Below are 8,766 nucleotides of genomic sequence, written 5' to 3' on the forward strand. Positions count from 1 at the left end.
CCGTTTGTATTATCATTAAAAGAGGGAGTATCTGATTTGGAGTTGAATCTTAGTTAAGTGTGGCATAGTTATTAGGTACTGCAGGGATTGGTGGTGCGAGTGGTGTTAGCATGTCCTAAGTCATGGTGGCTGGATGAGCACTTCGGAGATTTCATGGAGTTTTGGCATGTTCGTACATAACAAAGTTGAGGTGCTAGTATACGGCGAGTTCTATTGCCGCTTGACCTCAGTTGCCGGCTTGCCACCAAGAGACGGGCGGTGGGAGATGAGGATGAGGTATGAAGTTTGTGTTCAAGTGCTCATCGACGTAAGGTTCCGTTGTAGTTGAAGCGTGTCACAACTCACTATCGAGGGTCTATCCTGTGAGGTCAGTGAGGACGAAGACATGAGGGATTATTACAAGAAGTTACCACATGTAGTACGCAAATTAACAGCCTCTCATGGTGTCGTGGCTCTCTACATCGGCCTGCAGTTTTCTAACTAAACTATGGACCAGAAAAGATGCATTGCTCTTGCTGCCTGCAATCTCCACGCTTGTAGCTATAAAGCCAGATGGGATGCTGCCTGTGGAGATGGAACACAGCGCCCATCGTACGTTCATCATGGCCATGTCGCAGGTGCAGCATGGCCTCCACGACCTGCTGATGCTCCTGCAGGGGAGGTCTCCATCTCCACAGGCAGCCCTAGTGGTCTCTGTCCTACTAGTGTGTCCCCTTCTTGTACTCTTCGTGGCACGACGCTTGGGGACGCCGTCGACGGCCACAGCCACCGCGAGAGCAAGAGAAGATCAGCTGAGCAAGCTGCCTTCTCCTCCAAGGAGGCTCCCCGTCATCGGCCACCTGCACCTCGTCGGACCCCTGCCGCATATCTCCCTCCGCGATCTCGCCGTCGAGCACAGACGTGACGGCCTCATGCTCCTCCGCCTCGGCGCCGTCCCGACGCTCGTCGTGTCCTCGCCGAGCGCCGCGCAGGCCGTGCTGCGCACACACGACCACATCTTCGCGTCCCGAGCCTACTCCCCCGTCACTGACATCCTCTTCTACGGCTCCACAGACGTCGCCTTTTGCCCCTACGGTGAGCACTGGCGCCAAGTCAAGAAGATCGCCACCACGCACCTCCTCACCAACAAGAAGGTCCGGTCCTACCGCCATGCGCGCGAGAACGAGGTAGCAAACCATCAATCTGAATTTGGTTTTGTTAAAATGCATCTTGACATAAGTATTGCACATCTAAATCTTATGTCATTGATCTTACGTAAAGATTCGTGTTGATGTTTTGTTTTGTTTTTTATACTTGATTTAGTCATCTAGTGCAATAACTATGTCACATCTAAATGTGGCCTAGACACACCCATCTGAATTTTATTGCACCATGTACATGTTGTCCACCTCATCAGTCATCAGCCATACTGAAAATGACTAATATTGCATGTGCTGGCCTCCTCGATCAACAAGGTGAGATTGGTGATAGCCAAGATCCGGGAGGCCGCCATAGCAGGCACCACCATGGACCTGAGCGATCTGCTCAACGCCTTCACCAACGACATCGTGTGCCATGCCGTGGCCGGCAAATCTTTCAGGAAACAAGGCTACAACAAGCTCTTTCGGGAGCTTGTTGAGGCCAACTCGTCGCTCATCGGCGGTTTTAACCTGGAGGACTACTTCCCCGTGTTGGTGAAATTGGACGTCATCAAGAGGATGGTTTGCGCCAAGGCACGGAAGGTGAACAAGATGTGGGACGGCCTGCTCAATAGCCTCATCGATGAACATGCAAGTAAGCCAGCGTCAGATCACAGCAGCGAGGATAGCGACTTCATCGATTTGTTGCTTTCTATTCAACAAGAGTACAATCTTACGAGAGATCATATTAAGGCTCAATTGGAGGTATGACCTCACAAACAGAACCTACCTACACATGTACTCCCTCCATACGAAATTATTTGAAGCTATATATATATAGCTCTATGTTAAGTCAAACTTCTTTATATTTGACTCGAGCCTATACAAATGTGTTAATATCTACAACATCAATATAATATATTAGAAACATATTATGTTACACAATGGAACTAAGTTAGTGTTGTAAATGTTCATATATTTTTCTATAAACTCAGTCAAACTTAACATACTTGACTTAAAACAAACCTAAAACTTTAAATAATTCATACCCCAGTGATTAGCTTATATGTCGTTGATTCTTATATATGTAAATGTATGCATATGTAGGTCATGTTTGAAGCTGGCACTGATACATCATTCATAGTGCTGGAATATGCCATGGTTCGGCTCATGCAAAATCCTCACCTCATGAAGAAGCTAGAAGCTGAGGTGAGAATCACTATACGTCTATACCCAAGGGAAAAGAAATGGTTACCGAAGAAGATCTCACCAGCTTGGCCTACCTAAAGGCAGTCATCAAAGAGACACTCCGACTCCATATGCCCGCACCATTCCTTGTACCCCACCTCTCCATGGCTGACTGCAATATAAACGGCTACAAAATACCATCAGGAACACGCGCCATCGTCAATAGCTGGGCTCTTGCAAGGGATCCTAGCAGCTGGGAGAGTGCGGAGGAGTTCATGCCCGAGCGGTTCATGGAAGGTGGTAGCGCTGCAACTATCGACTATAAGGGGAACGATTTCCTATACTTGCCATTTGGGACTGGGCGGAGGATGTGTCCGGGTATCAACTTTGCGATTATGACCATCGAGATCATGCTTGCGAATCTCATGTACCACTTCAACTGGAACCTACCACCAGAATTGATGGAAGGTGGCATCAGTATGACCGAATCATTTGGGGTGACAGTGCACCGGAAGGAGAAGCTCCTCCTTGTCCCTCTAGTGCCACAAGAGTAATACATTAGTCCATATATAGTCTTGTCTGCGCGCAGCTTGCAAAATGAGGACTCGACCATGCACACACTTACCTTGTATCACAATGGTATCGTGGATGCAATTCGTGAACTTCTTGTTATTCCCACGTATGTTGAATAAAGAAAGCCTGTCATAACAACTCAGATCACCATATTCGTGGCTAGCAGCTAACACTACTACATAACCGCTCATATTGGATGGTTTATTTGTGCCACACGCCAACTGGAATGCTCTTCTGTGGAATGCTCAACACTTAATTGTACATTTTTGACTTAATTACATAGAGACGACCTTGCTTACTTGCTACAAACTACTGCACTTGGGTGTAAATCAGACGCCTCTTCTGTGAAACACTTGTGGCCTGGTAATTGGTAAAACGAATAAATTAATTCATCGGAACCGGTAACTACTGGTACGAAATCCATCGTCCAACAATTTCATCAAGATCCGTGCCAAAATACATGCAGCTTTAGAGACAGAGTTGGAATGGAGAGACCGGTGCATTGACCGGGATGAGGTGATTTGCCTTCACCCAATCACGCCGTAACATCTTACCGGTGCATGCATGATACTCTGTCCCCACACAAATGACATTCATTTTATTTCATCCTTATATTCGGAATGATTGTTATATTTTAAACCAAGCATCCATTTTTAAACACTTTTATATATTTGAAATCTTGATCACAAAACATTTAGAACAAGATCAAACTTGGATATATTTGAACTACTTTTTATTTTATACTCCCTCCATTCTTAAATATAAGTCTGTTTAGAGGTTCCACTAGTGGACTATATACGAATGTATATAGACATATTTTAGCGTGTAGATTCACTCATTTTGGTCCATATGTAGACCCCTAGTGAAATCTTTTAATAGACTTATATTTAGGAACGGAGGGAGTATATTTCAATTATCTTTCGAACCACTTTCATAAAACATGGGACTGTTTTGCAATTTTATAAAATTGTCTCTGTCTATTTTTCTAATTTCAAAATAATAATTTCATTATAATTTCACTCATTTTTAAACCTTGGTTTCACTTATTTTAAAACACATATTGCACTCATTTTGAACGTATGGATTTAGGACACGCAAAATATGAAAAATAACTGAAACTGGAATATGGAGTTACACATAAATCAGATTTCAATTTCACAAACTGTTTTAGGCATTTCAAAAAATCATGAAGTTGAAAGAAATACACGCATTAAAAAACATAAAATAGGAAAAAAGTTCACCAATTTTTAACTTGTTCACCAAAAATGGGAAAGGAAATATGTAAAAATGATAAGTAAATCAAAATTGAAAAAGAACAATATAGGAAAAAAAAGATACCTATTAGAAAACCCGATAGAATAACATAGTAGGAAAAACGTAAAAAAAAAGGGAAATAAAAGGTCCGACCTGCATCAAACCTAGTGTAGTGTGTCAACCCTGTACGCAAGGGCCCTGCATCAAACTTTCCAGTTGATGTAGCATGCGATGGGAAGCGTTGAAACACACACACTCCACGCCATTTTGGGCTGGCGTAACTTGTTAGGGGTTATCACTTAAAAAGTTCACTTCCTAACTTCTTACGCGTTGACAAATGACATACTGCATGTGCACCGCTTTGAATTGTGCCTTTCTCGTGTCAAGGTCTTCGAAACTTGATCACATACTAATAGGTTATTGACTCACTTTTTGTTAATTTCTTTTATAAAAAACTGATAGAAAGTTAATAAAATCAAAAGTAAAAATTGAAAGAAATAACGGGCAAAAAAAGGAATATACAAAAACAGGAAAAAAATCAAAAGCACGAAACACATGGTTGCGGCATTCAAAAGCATGAAAGCAAAAGTTGTGCTTCTAGCAGAAGCACATGTCGTGCTTTCCAAGAAAACATTTTTATGTTCTACAACCTAGGGAAAACCTGGCCAAACCGGAAAAGCCCTCCTCTCCTCTCTACCCGCCCCACCAAAACTTATCTAAAAACCGTTCATGATTTTTTAAAGAAAATTCTGAAATTTAGGAGAAATATTACATTTTTTATCAAATAGTTACGTATTTCGATAATGTTCATGGATTTTTAAAAATGCTCAGAAAATTACAAAAAAAAAGTTCTGAATTTGGAAAAAAATTGTATCGATAAAAAATTCAAAGAATATACACTAATTTGTAAAAAAGGTTCGTCGATATCAAAAAATGTTCATTAAATATTATGAACATATTTTGAATTTGAAAAACAAATTTTAAATTCAAAAACATTTTTAAATTGAATGAACAATCATTCAAACTGATTATCACTTTCTGAACTTCATGAGCATTTGAAAATATATGATGAACCTCTTTTGAATTGTGATGAACATTTATTTTTGTATGTGGAATTTTTATACTTGACATCACTTTTTTCTTCTTTTCACGTTTCCAAAAAATATCATAAATGTAAGAAACCAAATTTTAAAGTTCACGAATTTTAAAAGTATTATATTTTTATAAAAGAGAATGTTTGGAATTCAATCTTTTCACCAATTTTCACATTTTTTTTAAGTTCCGAATTCAAATTTTCTCACTAATTTCAAAAGTCTTAACAAAATTACAAAAATATTTTTTCACTAATTTCTAGAAATATACCCATGAATTCAATAAAATATTCGCTAATTCAGAATTGGTTTGTGAATTTCTAAAAATAAACATTTTAGACAAAAGAATATTCAATGTATTTTGGAATTTTCTAAACAAGTTTTGAATTGAATGATTTTTTAAAATTGGATGATTAATTTTTAAATTTGATTACCATTTTTTGTAATACTTAGCAGTATTTAAAAAAAGATAAAAATTTCATCTATAATTGATTAAAAAAATAACTTGATGAAAAATGTTTGAATTATAAGGAGTATTGGTTTTTAGAATAGATGAACATTTTCAATGTAATGATAATTTTATGAAAGATGTAATAAAATGTTGATCAATTTGAAACAATGTTTTGTGAAAATCCCCAAAAAGAAAAAGAATAGGAATGAATATAAAAAAGGAAATAAAAAATGGAAAACAAAATATCAAAAAAGGAAAACAAAAGGAAAACGAAAAAAGTAATTATTTTTCGTATGTAGACTAAAAGTAAACTAAAGGTAAAGCATCTATGCATGCCATGAGATATGAGATTGTAATTATCTGTCATTTGTGGTACATTAAATCATTATACGTCAGTAAGTCTATTTCGACCTTCCGGGGAATAGGAATCCCAACGTCGAATAGAGATTGGTTGGATACCTTCCGGATGAAAAAGAGTGAAGACAACATTTCCGACGCATTTCATCTTTTTGGTTGTACGAGATCCGTACTATTAAGAAGCAGTTAGTATTGAAAAGTACAATTGAATCAAACACCTACACAACTACATAGTGCACCCACATAAGGCATTCTTGTAGTACTCGTGATGTGGCCGCAGAACTACCCCACCATGGTCGTCATAGTTCTAACAGGCAGTAACCCTCGCCACGCGACAACGCGGTAGTTCAATAGAAAATGATTGCTGCCAACGGGCTTGCGCGAGATAGGGACATAGAGTAGCTTGCGAGATGAGGTAGTAGGGAGAGAAACCTGCGAGATGGGAATGGAGTGCAGTTTGAGCGAGCATAGTAGGTTGTAGATAGGGTTGGAAACGAGTCGAGGTTGAGCGAGTTGGATTAGGCTCAACTCAACTTCTACTAAAATTCGAGCGATCTCAAACCGAGTGAAATTCAGGATCGAGCTGTAATAAGTTACTTGTGCTATGTTTGTAAAGATCTCGAGTCAATCTCAAGCTAAATAATATGATTTTTTTAATAATGTAGCAAAAAAATTCAAATAAGATAGGCAACATCACAACATAGGAAACAATTATACAATTCAGATTATTCTCTCTCAACTAAAGATCAATACTTAAAGAAGAAAAACGAAGGTGCGTCTACTCTCAAACTTTGGCAAACATAACAGTATATGTGTGACCACATATCATAACAGTGCTAAATTTTCTCCTCACTTAGTTAAGCTTCCATATTTGATAATAGGTATAATGGAGAAAATTCGAACACAAGGTAAATGGTAATATATATAAAGTCTATTCATCAGCCAGGATGCAGAATAAGTTATTCTCCACCCGACATAATATTACGATCATTTCATTAATATATTACATTCGAAATGCAAATATTTACAACTATATTGATTTACTACATAAGGTTTGACATAAGAAAACAAAAATATAAGTCATAAGACCAGAAAGTTCGCATTTTATGTATAATTTATACTATATTTCTACGTTCGTAATTTTAAATGACATAAAATATTTTTTATTGTGACTGTATAATTTCTTATGGTCTCTTTTCACGTATGAAATAAAAAAAATATAAAACGTAAAATTACGGTACATTGATATGAAAATAGAGGGGGGGAGAGGGTTGAAGAATAACTATTGGTATATGTGAAATGCGATTTTTTCTGGTCTTATGACCTATATTTTAATTTTTTTACATCAAACTTTACGTAATGAATCAATACTAATGTAACTATTGGTATTTCAAATGTAATTTATTTTTGACACGGTCGTAAGATTGTGTGGGTGACGAATAACTAATTTTGCACCCTGGGTGACGAATAGACTTTCTACATCAACGCACCGCAAGTTTACGTTTCATAAAATTTATTTTATTTTATTTTAAACATAAAAGAGACCGTAAAAGAGTATAATCAACATAAAAATATTTTATGTCACAAAAATTACGAACATATAAAAATAGTGCAAAAATACAATAAATTCATTTTTTTTCTCGTGTTGTGACCTATATATTTGTTTTACTTTTGTTCAATTTTATTTAGTGATTCTATATAAATGTAACTATTTGTATTTTAAATTTAATTTATTTATAAACTGATCGTAAGAATATCTCGGGTGAAGAATAAACTATTCTGTTTCCTAGCTGATGAATAGAGTTTATATAAAAAGAGTATTCATCACCCAGGGTGAAGAATTTACCCAAGATAATCTTACGATCATTTCATAAATAAGTTACATTCGAAATACAAAAAGGTTACATTTATATTGATTCACAATGTAAAATTCGGCAGAAGAAAACAAAAATACAGGTCATAAGACTAGAAGAAAATGAATTTTATTTATATTTTACACCATGTTTTTATGTTTGTAATTTTACGTGACATAAAATATTTTTTATGACAATTATACATTTTACGATCTTTTTTATCTATGAAATAAGACAAAAATTACGTGACGTAAAATTACGGTGCATTGATGATAAAAATTGATCGGGTTATCAAGTTAAAATCGAGCAAGCCAGTGTGAAGATCAACTCATTCCCTGATTGAGCTACATTAAATGTTCATTCTTAACTCATTTTTTCTGGAGTCGAACCAAAATACGATTCAATCTCAAGTTTCTTATGAGCCTCGAATTTTTCTTGCAGTCCTAATTATGTGGAAAGAGAGGAGTTGCAATCGCGCTACAGGTGGGAGATGGGAAAAGTACCAGGTTCTTTCATCCTTGGGGTACTCCTAGTGCTTCAACTAAAAAAAAGAATCTTGAACGTTTCAAAAAATTATTTAAAAAATGTGAAAGTTCACAAGGAATGTAACTACAACCGCTAAAAATTTCAGGCCCAAACTTGAATTGCACATTAATATACAAAAAATTGAAATTCAGATACAAATAGTGTCAATGTTGAATTGCCCTTTTTAAACACTATTCTTGCTAGATCACATTTTTGTTTGAACATTGACAGTTTTTTGGAATTCCTTCAAATATTGAAAAATGTTTTTGGAATTTGAAGCACCGGAAGTATACCAAAATGAGAGTATATGCGACGAAGAGAAGAGGAATCAAAGGAACGAAGGGACGGGGAGGAGA

The 8,766-nt window shown here is 36.9% G+C and overlaps 1 pseudogene; it reads left to right on the forward strand.

Annotated features, from left to right (window-relative positions):
• The first annotated feature begins 547 nt into the window (after positions 1–547).
• LOC123429174 lies at positions 548–3,022 on the forward strand (annotated as a pseudogene).
• The last annotated feature ends 5,744 nt before the right edge of the window (positions 3,023–8,766 follow it).

Source organism: Hordeum vulgare, chromosome 2H (genome assembly GCF_904849725.1).
Source record: "Hordeum vulgare subsp. vulgare chromosome 2H, MorexV3_pseudomolecules_assembly, whole genome shotgun sequence".
Taxonomy (NCBI): Eukaryota; Viridiplantae; Streptophyta; class Magnoliopsida; order Poales; family Poaceae; genus Hordeum; species Hordeum vulgare.